Here is a 13,418-nt window from a genome sequence, read left to right as displayed (position 1 = left end):
GAATATTCCAACACATCTTCAAATGACAGCTCAAACACTACTGAAAAAGAATTTTATAAACCCACATGACAGCACTGCATTATCATAGGGTTAACTAAGAACTCAACTTCACAAGTAGTAATCATCCTATATCAGTTATATATCTAATTTCAAATCAATAAATGAATGTTTCACAGGGTTAAGCATTTGTTAATGTTTGTGGGGGAAAAAAAGCCAAAACAACCACCTTCCAAAAAAGAGAAATGAGTCTTCTGGGAAGGTAAAAACCCACCATTTACATTGCTGTATGTGATGCCTTCTTTAGAGAAATCTTGCTCCACTAATAAGGAAAGCCCTGAAATTCCAGCATTGCCAGTGCAACACATCACAAATTGCATTTCAGTTGTTAAAAGTCCAAATTTTCCTATGTCAGTTCTTCTGCTGTATTACATCTTCAATACTGCAGCATGACCAAAGAATTCCCAAATCTTTCCCAAAACCTTATGGATAAGATCTAGCCACTGCATACATTCAGAGGTGGCACATCATGGAAGAAGTGAGAGGTACCATCAGGCATCCAAACCACAACACGTCACGGCACTGCTAAATCAACTTATTTTAGCTTTGGACAGAAACACCTGACAACAATATTCATGTTTTTCCAATGCAGCATTATTTCCCCAGAGAAACTGTCTCTATTTTCCAAGCAGCAGCTCTACTGTTTACTTTGATGTCTGAATTAGAGACAGCAAAAATGCAAAGGAGATTTCCCTATGTATTTTAGGCTTAACAAACATTCTCCTGATAATTACTGCTTAATACTGTGTAATACCATTACCATGAAAATGTTTGATTCTTTTGGAAATATACCTTTCCAGCATAGCAGAGCATTTCCTGAGCTGGTACAAAATGGCTGCCTTCTCCTGGTCTCATCAAGCTATACTTGAAATATTTCTAATTTACAACATCAACAAGAAGTTCCTAGTTCTATGCAGTTGAAGTCCTCCATACAAATAGCTCATAATAAAAATAAATTTTTTTTAAACTCCCTCTTGAGAAATTTCTGTGCTCTTTTTGTTTGTTAAGAACACAAATCTCTGTTTGAAAAGTCAAAGAAGAGACTTGAATAGAATTGGTCCAGGTAGGTAATAACTGGCATCGTTCAAAAAAAAGAGTAGAATTTTGAAAAAGGTTCATCTCCCACAAATCTTTACTTAAAATAAGACTTATCTTTCAAAAAATTGTTTTGTGTAACATGAAATTAATTTCAGCTCAATGCCTATTAGAACATCTGTTAATTCCTCCCCCCCTCCATCCATCTGGCTTAAGCACTTCAAATGGCATCTGCTGTCAATCAAATAGGTTACATATCAAATGTTATCATAAAGACTTAAAAACAAGCCCAAGACATAGCAGTTAACTTTATAGTACCTTTTTCCCAAATGGACGAGGTATCCTTGCAGGTTTAATAAAGCATGAAGGTACTCACAACTGAAAATCAGCCAGCCCACAACCACTACAATGATCATTTATTAGTGTCTCCTAAAATGGAAAATGATAATTTGGTGGGTTTTTTTGTTTTGGTGTGGGGATTTTTTTGGAGTTATTTTTTTTTCTTAATTAAAAAAATTTTTTTGGGGGTTATGTTGTTGATGTGGTGGTGGCTTTTTGTTTGTTTGCATTTTTGTAGTGTAGGACTTACAGAGATCAGTCACAGAACTGGGTTATTTATTGAAAAAGGACTTTAAAAAAAAAGTTCTTAAAGATTTAAGTGCTTTAGGTTCATAATCTTTGCTCACAACTAAAAAAGCCAGAAAAAACCTTTATTTCTAAAATGAAACAACTAATTATAGGACCTTTTTAAGCAAATACTGTAGTATCCAGTATCCAAAATAATTTGCTGTGCTCAGAATGTATTGATTTAATCAGAAACTGATTGAAGATGTAGAGGCGAACACTAAACAATAGGAGCAATGAGGGGTAAAGAACAAGAACATTCATCAGGACTGTTTGCCCAGTTACTTACACTGTTTGCTCATCTACATGTCCTGTGTATATTTGTTATAGAGAACCCAGATGCTGACCTCTGCCCAAACACACAATCCTGCAGTTCCATATTTGAGAGAGTTCAGTTATCCTGGCTGTTACAGGAGCAGATCTTATGTAGAATACTGCACAGAACAATGGCAGCCTTGTGAACGTACCAGGCTGATCTTTTGAGGGTAAGTAGCTGAACATTTTACTAACGTGACAAAATCTTCTGATTAGTGTAGCATTCATTAAATGGTGACAGATGCTAGTATTAATTACATGTTGAGCGGATCATTTTCCCATTACATTTCTTTTGTTACCAGCTTCATCATTCCAGTTATCAGCCTGCCCTATAAGCAGATTAAGCACCAGACTTTTTTGGGGGGGTGGGGGATGTGTGTCTATATTCCTTTTTTGACCAAAATGAGTGACCGATCTTTCCTACACTACCCCACCATCTGGATTCCTCTCTTGCACTTTTCAAAACCTGTATTTATCATCTATTACACAATTTATAAGAAATGTTGGTTGTTTGTGTGGCTCTCTCAAGCCATCTTATATTTAATGTTGAAAGCCATAGGATTAATTGCTTGCTTTGTACAAACACATAAAATCTATTGTTGTTTGTGATGAACCTTGCCAAATTATAACTGGCATATCAAATATTAATTTGGCATTTCAAGATTGAAAAACATTTACAATGAAAGGTAATGGAAAGGCATATGTGAAACAATTTGCCATCCCTCATGTCAATCTTGAACAAAAAGACTCCCATCCTATGTAACACTACATGCACTCAAAACAAAAACTATTCACCATTCCCATGAATACTAGCAGGATCTCTACACATTTTATGGCCAAGAATCATTTTTTATTTATGTTTACCCTGACAAGTACACCAATTTCTTCTTCATAACAACTCAGAACAGTCCTGGACAGGAAAAAGAAAACAAATTAATAAAATAAAATTTGAGAAGTACAAGTGGCAAATTCATCATTTGGAAATAATTTCTGCCATAAACCAAAAAGTTATAAATCAAAAGTTGACAGGAGAAATTGGAATAATAACTAATTGAAGGATGATAAAGAGTCATTAATATGATTTTGGTAGAGAAAGTTAAATACAATCCTAAAATTTAAATCACCCAGGACTTTCCAGAAGACATGGAGAAGTAACAATGCTTTTGCACATGGAACTTCTTAGGCTTATTATTATTAAGAATAAAAGTACTAATGGGAAGAGATGCAGTGAAAAGATGAGAGTGACCAAGAAGCAGAGAGTCTGTTTCACAAGTGGAGACTGAAAAAACAAAACAAGCCCTATCCAGAGCACATATTTATTAAATACATACAATATATCATATATATACACACACATATACAGCATTGCTACCTACACACAAGATATCCAAACAAAATGCATGTAAGTTAATCTGCATAACTGCACTTCTAACCATCAGAGAAGTGATGATCTGGAGCAGTTGTTCTGTGTGAAGTAGCACAGAGGAAAAAAGTGTCACTACCTTTGAAACACATAAATCCCATTTCTCCTATGAGGATCTATTATGTGGTTGGATAAAACAGTAGGCACTGGGACTGGATGACCTGAAGTTGTCTCTTCCAGTCTTACATTTCTGCAGTGGAACTGGCAGGTGCCCACGCAGGGGAAACATGGAATCGTTTCTGTGCATTTGTAAAATTATGATTGCTGACTTAAAATAGCTACTACATCATTTCACTGATGGCTCGGAAGATCTCTCCTTCCATACAATCCAGCTGGGTGAACTGTATTCTGTAAATGCTCATTTATGCAATTAGGTTTCTTGCCCTAACACATTCTTAAGATCTTCTGTATTTGTACAGGATTTCTGGTTCTGTGACAGTTTGACTTTATAGTTAGCTGATATCTGGAAATCCTGGCCATGACCACAGGTCCACAAGCCTTGGAGCTTTATAAGACATGCCCAGTAAATTGATAACTTCATCCTGAAAGAGATGAATTTACTGCTCACATAAAGCCCAAGTAGACCATTCAAAGAAGGGCAACACTTGACAGAATTATGGGAGCTTACATACAAATCCACCAAGCAGCCACAAACTCCCCTTTTTCTTTTAAAGAAAAACAACAGACTGTTCTGAAACCACTCACTTCCAAGAATGGGACTATTCAAAGTAGCAGGTTTCAGCATTCATGTAACCATGTACCTGGTTGGAGGCTTAGACTGAGGCCTTTCAGGCAAAGACTGTTATTTATTAGGAGACTGCAAAATAGCATACGGGGAACGTGAACCAACAACAAGGCCTCCTCCATGCTAACACAGGATGGCTAAATATATTTTACATGAGACACAACTTGGAACATCAGTGATGCACATACCTTCAATTGCTATTTCTGACACAGGTCTTCTCTCAGGAGATTCCACAGCCTGTAGAAAGGTTAACTAGCATCTAGAAGTTTTACATGTACAGAAGCTAAACCTGGAGACACTGCTTATGTGAAGGTCTTTTGAGGAGTACTGAATTTAAAATTTGAGTGAATGACGAAGTTTTTCTGGAATCATTAGCTTCAGAAAATATAGTGATATATTCAAATACATTCACTGCACAATACTCAAATGATCTTGTTGCCATGAAATCAAAACTGAATTTTTTAAATAATTCAAACCAATTATTTTTCAATGACACCAACTTCCTGGTAATGCTTTGTACAATGAACATTTGCAGAAAAATTTTAACTTACTTACACTGACAGTTATGAAGCTTTTTTGCATGGTTTATGTTAACTGACTTTGGTTTGTTTTCAGGATATATTTGGGCAGCTGAAAACAAACCCAAGAATAGATACCTGAAGTGTGTGACAGGAAACAGATACGAGAACCAAAAACCTGACGACAGCAATAATAAGAAGAACCATCTTATTTTTATTATCTGAGTGCAAAAATGAATAGCAAAGACCCTACAGCACTCAATCACATTCCACAAACAAGCAGAGCACTGATAGGATTCCTATGGGGTCAGTGGGACAGGCCCACTACAAGACTTCAGCTACTCAAAAGCACATATTTCCCAGTTACTGTGCAGTAGTTCTTCCCCAAAAGTACATATGCCCATTATTTTTGTTTACTTTATGAAAAAAACCTGAAAACTTCCTCCTAGTTTAAAAATATGTTGGGGTTTTTTTTGGTTCCAGTGAGACATTTAAAAAACTTTCTCAGAAAAGTTTATTGCTTACTCCCCTGCCTTAAGTCTGATCACCCTGAAAGTGCAGCTAAACTTACATTTTCTTAGAAGGAGTACTTAAGGATTTGTTGTTTATTTGCGTTAAATGTAGCACCACATTTATTTGTGAGGCATTTCTGAGAGTACTTACGTCTGTTTTAAGGGTACAAAATCACGATGTGCATACACTACTTTGCAAGGCTACTAACTCACCATTTTGATAGATTTTTATTTCTTCCTTTCCTCTGGTTCCTCACCCAGAGCCGCATCCCACAGGCTCGGGAAAGTCCAGGTAGAAGGAATCTCCCACATACTGAGGCTCCTCGTCTTCACTCATGCCTGGAAATACCCTTTTTAGCAGCCAGCCCTCACGCAACCCAGCCCTCGGGAGGCCAGGCCAGCGGCACTTACTGGTGGCGCCTCCAGGGCCGCTTCCTGGTTTACGGGGCCCCCCGTCCTGCCTAAGCATGGAGACGCTCCTTCCCCAAGGGCAAGCCCTCGCTAAAGCCGCTGTCGTCTCAGGCCGCCGGTCTGTCTTCCTTCCCTTCCGGACGGTGCAGAAAGCGGCAGCCCCGCCGCCGCCATTTTGGGACGCCGGCAAGCGGTCTCCATGGCAACCAGGAAGGGGCGGACATCGCGCGGGGTCACCGCTAGCCCGGCCCCCTCTTAAAGGAGCAGCCGCGGCGGTCCCGCGGTGCCGGGCAGGGTCTGACCCCCGCCGCTGGTGCCATCAGCGACCCGCGCCCCGGCCGCGCCCCGGCCGCCCGGAGTGGGGACATTCCCGCGGACCCGAGGTGACGACCCCGGCGGAGGGATACCGACCGCCGACCGCGGCTCCGCCGAGCGCAGCGAGCGGGCCTCGCTCCGGGCCGCGGCGGGGGCTGCGCGGGGGGCGGTAGCCGGGGCAGGGGCCGCCCGCCGGCCCGGGGCGCGCGCGGGCCCCGGCGGGGCCCCGGCGCCAGGAGAAAGTAGTCCCGCGGCCTCCCCCTCGCGCCGCTGGAAGGGGTTCGGCGGCGGAGGCGGCGGACGAGGCGTCGCTCGGTGCTGCGGCTTCAGCTGATAATTGAAGGGAAGCGAGGCGGCTGCTGCCGGGAGGAGGGAGGCACGGAGCGTCTGCGGAGGCCGCACCGGGACAAACTAGGTACCCGGGGCCCCTCCGCTCGGTTGGGGGGCGCCGGGGGGGCGGGCGCGGGGTGGCGGGGCTCTCGCTGGGCCCCTCGGCGGCTCCGGGCCGGGCCTGTTGTGTCATCCTGGCATTAGCCGAGCTGCCCTTCCTGGCGGCCCGGGGCAGGGGGAGGGGAGCGGCGCCATCCCGGAGCATTGTTGCAGATAGGGGTGGGGGGGCGAAGGGGAGCCGGGAACGACACGGCGCCGCACTGGTGAGTGTGTGGGGCGGCCCGGAGGGGTGGAGTGGGGCCCTCGCCGTGGAGGGAAGGGGTGGAAACGAAGCTGATAAAATGGCCAGGTCCCCGAGCCCGCTGCAGGGACATCCCTCGCTCCCCCACGCCGGGCGGGGGTGCTGGGGCCACCTTGCCTCTCCCGGGTCGCCTGGCGGGGAGGGGGGGCGGCAGCGCGGCCGCCCCTCCGCGGGCCCTATGTGGCTGCTGATACAAAAGGGCAGTGTCAGTGTTGACACTGCCGTGCCGATTTCTATGCCCTTCCCCGTCTTCCCTCCCCCACTCCGCTTGGCCCCCTTTTCCCTAGTGCTCCTTTCTTTCCCACCCCCCTTTATTTTTTTTTTCCCCCTCCTCTGAAGGAGCTATGGACTATCTTAAAGGAAAAAATAGCAATTTCTCTTTCTTTTCCTCCTGCCCAGCTCGGTAAAAATGCTAAACAATCGGCCGACGTCCATATTTCACAAGCTTTTTTGGGGGGAGGAAGAAGGTGGGTAGAAAACGGAGGCGCCCATGGGGTCGGAGTCACAAAGCTGGCTGCCCACGAAAGGGGTTATTTTCGCAGCTAAATGTTTTAGAGCTGATGTTTTTCTTGTTTTCAGTCAAGAAGCAAGTTGCCTGGTCCTCGCGTTTGCTTGCATAATGCGTCGTACTTGGAGGCTGATCAAACGCTGGGTTCTGCCTTTCCTGCCTGGCTCTTCCTCTTTCCCTTTTCCCGGGGGGCTGGGTAGTGGGACGAGTTTGGGGGGGCTGGTGGCACTGGGGCTCCCGACTGCTGCCCCGGTGATCCGGGGAAGGGAAGGAACCGAGGCCGGGGCTCTCGCCAGACCTGCAGGCCCGTCTTCCTGTGTCCAACTTTTTTATTGTTCCCCCTTCCCCCTTCCGAGTGCACGGGCTCTCCGGCAGGCGGGGGTTTGCGCGGCTCGGGAGTCCCAAAGTCTAGACGGGGAACCGGAAAATAATAGGGGAAAGAATGGAAAGTTATGTCAAGGGCTTTGGGGGAAAAACATCGACGTATCGAACAAAGGTCCTGCCTGTGTTGGAGAGAGAGGCCTGCATGTGAGGCCTGATTGTGTCGCATTTACACACGGGGAAGAAATGAGTGCTTGGTACTGGCCTAAATTTATTCTGTAAGTCTGGCATGGAACTTAGGAATGCTTTCAGAGAGTGTGTAGTTTGTTTTGGAAGTGTTTTTATTATGTGTAGCCATGCAGTAATAATTTTTATTTTAAATCTTTTTTTTTTTCTTAAAAAGACTGTTCAGTTTTTTTTTCTTCCTGCCTTGTTCAGCAGAAATAATATTGATTCAGAGCTTCTAACACTGTAATGCAAAACTTTACTTAGAGTAACTTCCACAGTTTGTGTTGTGTGTAATATGAATTTTGAGCTTCCTGGTGCTTTAAAGGTTGTCAGAAAGAGGAGTTGAGTAGTTACCAGTTGATAAATTTGAAGTACATCTGTCACAATGAGAAAGAAAAGGAATTCTGAGCACTTGAATTAATTTTTCAAGATTTTCTTATGGGAACTGTCACTGTGGATACACTTTCATAAGACATTAAAAGCTAGCAAGCATTGCTGTGATTATTTCTGTTTATCTCTGGTGTAGTCTCTTTCCAGTTTTCCACTCTGAAAACTAGAGTTCTAGTTGTACAGGCTTGGGGTTTTGGTTTGGGTTTGGTTTTTTTTTTTTGGTATTTGATTTCTGAGGTTTCTGAGATTTATTATTAAGAGTTTCATTAAGCTAAAACTTCTTAAACAAGTTTCATTTTATGTATGTAAAAATAAACGTAATGGACATGAAAGCACTGGAAAAATAACTATAGCTTTCTATTCTTTGGTAGTCTACTTAATAAATACTGATAGGAGTTAAATATACTTATGAAAATATTAGTATTTCAGTTTTTGCAGCTGGTATTTTAACAAAATATGTTGTATTTGAACTAAGAAGTTTAAAACCAATGTTCTGGTGAATAAATTCTGTAAAGAATATTTAAAGTTTTTGGAAATTGACTTGTTTTTAACTTGTAATAGTTTCTATATTTGTAAAATGCAGCTGATTGTGAGTGCCTCAGTTCTTTTGATCTTAAACGCATGTTATTTTTAATTTTTATTGTTTGGTGTATCTTATTGTTGTGTTAGGTAATCAGATTTTTTTTTTTCTGTTCTTAGGGTCATTCTGAGAAAAATATGAGTAGTAAACTTGAATTAACAACCTCTAAGTCTTCAGTCTTCAAATGGTTCCATAGGTAGGAACCTAAACATGTCTCAGCTGTTAATAGAAAAATTGTAGGTCAGCCACAGTGTGACATTACTACTTACTAATATAGCAGATCTACTTCAGCAGGAGTGCCAACCTGTTGAGTAAGAGCTTATGAAAATGGAGTCTTTTGATGTCTTGCAAAAGTTCTTCAGGCTAAAGTGACCATTAGAGGAAATATTCTACATCTTCCCAGTAAATGAATAATCAAAGCTGTCATTCCTAATCAGGAATCGCACATAAGTTGTGTTTGGTTTTTTTTTTTTTTGTTTTTTTTTTGTGGTTTTTTTTGGTTTGTTTTTTGGTTTGTTTTTCTTTTTATATTGTACTTTGACTGTCTTCAAACCCAGAGCATAAATATTACAGAAAATAACCGTAATTGAAAACTTGTTCTTTTAAAATCATTCCTGAATTTGAGGCCTAAAGCTATAGGTGACAACACCACTATTCTTTCTGCAGCAGTGTAGCAAAAATATAATGCATTTGGCTTTAATGCCATCAATGGACACATGATCAATTTCCATGTGGATCCTTACATCCCCAGTATAGTTACTTACTCCGCAGCAATCCAGAAACATAACCTGACTAAATTCCTTTTGTTTCTAAGTGATGAAGCTGAAGCAAAAGTAGGAAAGTTATTAAGTAAGCTACATGTGTGTACCTGATTTGCAGCTAAATTAATCTCACAGCTATCTGTGTTAATCTTGTATTTATAGGCCATGCTATATTTTCTAACAAACTAATTGGTAAGCATCATGTAGAACACTTTTGATCATGCATCTGTCTTTTGTCAAACTGAGGCTAAATTATTGTGACAAAGTATACTCAAATGCCAAAGTTGTACAACATGGTGTACTATTTCATTGGCAAAAACTTAACCCTGCATGTTTCTGGGATCTCCCATTGGCCTCGTGGATGATCAGTGTCCTGTTCATCACCTGTCAAATTAGTAACACTCCCTAAAAAGCACTTTGTGAGCTTTGTTATGCTCTTTTCATCAAGCTATCACTGCCCCATTCAGTTCTGATTCTGAAGGTAGTAGTACATCAGATGTATTTTTATATATTTTTTTTTCTTCTTTTTTTTTTTTTTTTTTTTGTAAAGTAATATACTAGCTTTGGGTGAGTGTTCTTAGTTTTCCAAAGTAATATTTTAAATGTGTTCTTAATATTTTAATCACTGTATAATATCACAGCAGATTTCTGACAGTATATGAAGCAACTTCTTGTTGAGAGTTTTAATAGCTCAGTTTTAATGTAGGACATGAGGTTGGTAACTGCAAAAATAATAACTTTTTTCTTCCTGATGTATTTATTTTTTTTTCAGTTTGCATGAAATAAAGTGCTTCTCAAGGAGCAAAACTATTTGCAGTTCTCAGTGGTGATCAATAATGAAAAAAATGCTTGTATGTAGCCACTTGTCTCAGGATGTCTTTTTTTTTAACAAAACAGTTTGCTGAATTCATTCTTCACAGCTATCTTCTGAAAATAAAGAAATTTTAGCTATGTATCAAATATAGAGTGTCTCTGGAGGACAGGACTAAGTCAACTGGCTTCTCCTCCCTACTTTCAGGTGCCAGCAATGGTTGCTTTAGTACGAAGTTTAGTTTGAGGAGCAGTGGTTCTCCTTGTCCTGCCATCAAGTTGGTAGAATCCAACTGTGTAAAAATGCAGTCATATTCTCCTTCAATTCTGTCTGGCAGCCAGGGTTCAAGGACACAGAACCAACCTGTTTACTCTCCCCGTCTGTAATACGGCTTGTCTTGCAATGTACTGACTGTTGCCAGTCTAACTTGACTCATGAAGGTACTCAGTACAAGTTTGGCAGAAAGCTGCCATGAGAGCAGTAGATGGTCCACTCTGGAAGGGGAAACTTTAATATAGGAAAAATTGAAAACTTAGGTGTATTAACAAAAAAGTTAATCATGGTAGTTTAATACTGGACTTCAATATTGAAGATGCATGAGATATTCTAGCAATGATGTTCAAGCCATAGTTGCCCTTGGTTGCTCCAGAAAAACCTCTCTTGTTAGGATTCTTGTAGTAAGCCAGTTTGGGAAGGACCTCAGGAAGTTACTTGGCCCTTCTCACATTTGACTTCTTCTACTCCTGAATAAATAGTTTTTCATTGATCACAACCTGATAAAAAGAGCTCCGTTTTCTTGAGTGATAAGGAAGGTGAAAAAAACCCAAATCTTATGAACATACAAAGGTATGTTTGGAGAAGAAACTGTGGAAGGATGCTGTTAGTGTGTAGTAATACCCTGCTGGCTCAGGGACTAGGCGGAAAATCCCATTTTCTCTGTGTTTTCTGAATGATTTGCTTTGATGGTGTCCTCAATAAAGTGCACATGCTGAACTGCAAAGATCTGACCTTCGTAAAAGGTATGAAAGGGTCTGAGTCACCTTCTGGAATGCGAACCTTGAGTTGTAGGGAGCAATTTGGTGTTTCAAAATGGAAGCTGAGGTCCCTGGTACTTTTTGAATAAGATGGCTTTTTTTTAAGATCTGAAAGGCAAGGTGTATTTCACATTTATTCTGCTTTCAGAGCAACTTGTGTTGTATTGCATGAAGTCCAAATAAGTAAACTTAGTGTAAAGAAGGGCAAATAGTTGATAGACTTTTGTAAAGCTGGAAATAAAAGAATACAAACGTGTTTTTTATTTTCTGATGTATGTATGATTTTTGGGGAACAAAGGTGTTAAACTTTCAGAAGGCTGTCAAGCCCTGAGATGGGCATTAGATTTAATACTAGTAGTGTGCACCTCCTTCAGTTTTGTGGCTGGCTGTTTGAAGCATGGTTAATACCAATTTTTATTAATGCAGATCAGTAACTCTAATTTTTTACCTTGATTTTGAGGTGTAGTTTCTGACAGTAAAAGTATTAGGAAAAAATAGGTCTGTGCGAAACTCATGCCCCTAGGTAGCTAGGTCTAGACTTATGCTATGTTTGCTTTTAGAAAGCGTGTATGCTGTTTTGTTCTCCCTCGTTTTTCTCCATGTCTGTCTTACTTGCCTTACTTTGAACTTGTGATAGTTTGTCTTACCAGCCCTGGGTAGGAGAAAAGATGTGTGTATGTGGGCTTTTATGTGCTTGAAGTCTGTTCTGTACCTCTGCTCTAGTCCAAGGCTGCTTCGATGTAAAAGTACAGGTAAATAAATGCGGAAATCAAAAATACACTCTTGTATAATATCTTCTGAGTTGAAAACGTGAGGTTTTTTTGGAGCAGGAGCAATATAAATGAGTTGAGGCACCACAAAAGGAAAGATGGAAACAATGCATAGTAACACCAGTTATGGTGGACTCCAGTATCCCCCATGCCTGCCCTCCTCCTCCTTCCTTCCAGTCCTAAAGAAAAGGAAAAACACACCTGCATCCCACCCACTCATCAAGAGACTTGAATTACATGTCCTTGATACTGGTGTAATGATTAGTTACTTACTTTAACTCCTTCATTTAGTGAGGAGAAGCTCTCTTTAGATCATATATGCCTTTGTGAAGCATGTAATATATGTGTATTTTTGGACAAGGTAATATTGTAAGATGTGGTTAATGTCAGGGCTAGAGGTTGGCATCTTATCCAAGTTAATAATGTTCTGTGTCTTCTAATGTCAAATCCCTTATGTAATTAGCTTATTCAGTGTATGGAGTGTCCTGTCCTGGAAGGTGTGTGCAATGTAACTGAATCTTCTGATCACAGGTGAGATGTGGCTGTGCATTTAAAGAGAACTAATGAAGAAAGTAACTGAGGCCTCATATTAATAGGCTGTATACTGAATATAAACTTGGAACTCTGCCTTCCTTAGAGAGTGAGTGTTTTCTTCCTCTATTTCAAGGATATACTTCATTAATAACCAACTTACTGACTGGAAACTGTAATTTCTCCGTAAGACTTCACTTGTTTTGAGCTTTGCAGTTGTTTCAGGTATGATGGCTTGATGAACTTATCCATTGTACAGGGGTGAGGGGAAGGTGGGAAATAGCTCAGCTGAACAAGGACAGCAGACAGTCATAAGCTGTGTCAGTAAGTCTGGGTGAACAGCACCTGAGAAGCAGCTACATTGCTGGGTAGGTATATATGAGATCTTTAAGTTAAACAGCTGGAGAAAACACAATTTCAGCTAAATCTCATTTAATGAAAAGGATGGGAGCTGCATAACTTTGGCAAGCTTTAAGCCAGGATTCCAAGTGTTAAAGCTTGTCCTTTAAAGATCTACTGCAGTCTGTTCCACAATGTTTTTCAAGTTTATGCAGTGATAGTGGATGCTGCCCTATCTTACTCTGGTAGTATTCTGTCTGTTGTATTTAGCAGATAATCTTCTACAATAAAAGACTGTTAATAAAAATAAGGACCCACATTATACCATAAGAATATAGTTTAAAGAAGTTAGTTTCACTCCCTTACTCAGTTACAAGAAGCTTGACAGAACAGCAAATATATTCCTTTGCCAAAAGTAAGATAGCAAATAGGCATTTGTCAAATTTCCTGTATGGCAGCTCTTAAGTTGATATAGTTCTGCTGCATTTTTGTAGACTTG

General features: G+C 40.9%; 1 protein-coding gene across 8 annotated transcripts in view; it reads left to right on the top strand.

The window, feature by feature from the left end:
• The first annotated feature begins 5,901 nt into the window (after window positions 1–5,901).
• The window catches only part of TRIP12 (thyroid hormone receptor interactor 12), a 78,925-nt gene continuing 71,408 nt past the window's right edge, over window positions 5,902–13,418 (top strand). For 4 of the 8 annotated variants that reach the window (XM_082288243.1, XM_082288241.1, XM_082288239.1 and 1 more), the window contains exon 1: window positions 6,099–6,370. The gene's annotated coding sequence lies outside the window, so the exon portion shown is untranslated. Of the gene's footprint in view, window positions 6,024–6,097; window positions 6,371–7,094; window positions 7,114–7,588; window positions 7,754–13,418 lie in introns of those variants that run through there. The other 4 variants (XM_082288236.1, XM_082288242.1, XM_082288238.1 and 1 more) reach the window with 4 other exon arrangements.

This window comes from Coloeus monedula, assembly GCF_965178545.1.
Source record: "Coloeus monedula genome assembly, chromosome: 10".
NCBI lineage: Eukaryota > Metazoa > Chordata > Aves > Passeriformes > Corvidae > Coloeus > Coloeus monedula.
Note: the sequence above shows the minus strand (reverse complement) of the source record. Positions and strands in the feature narration are given on the sequence as shown.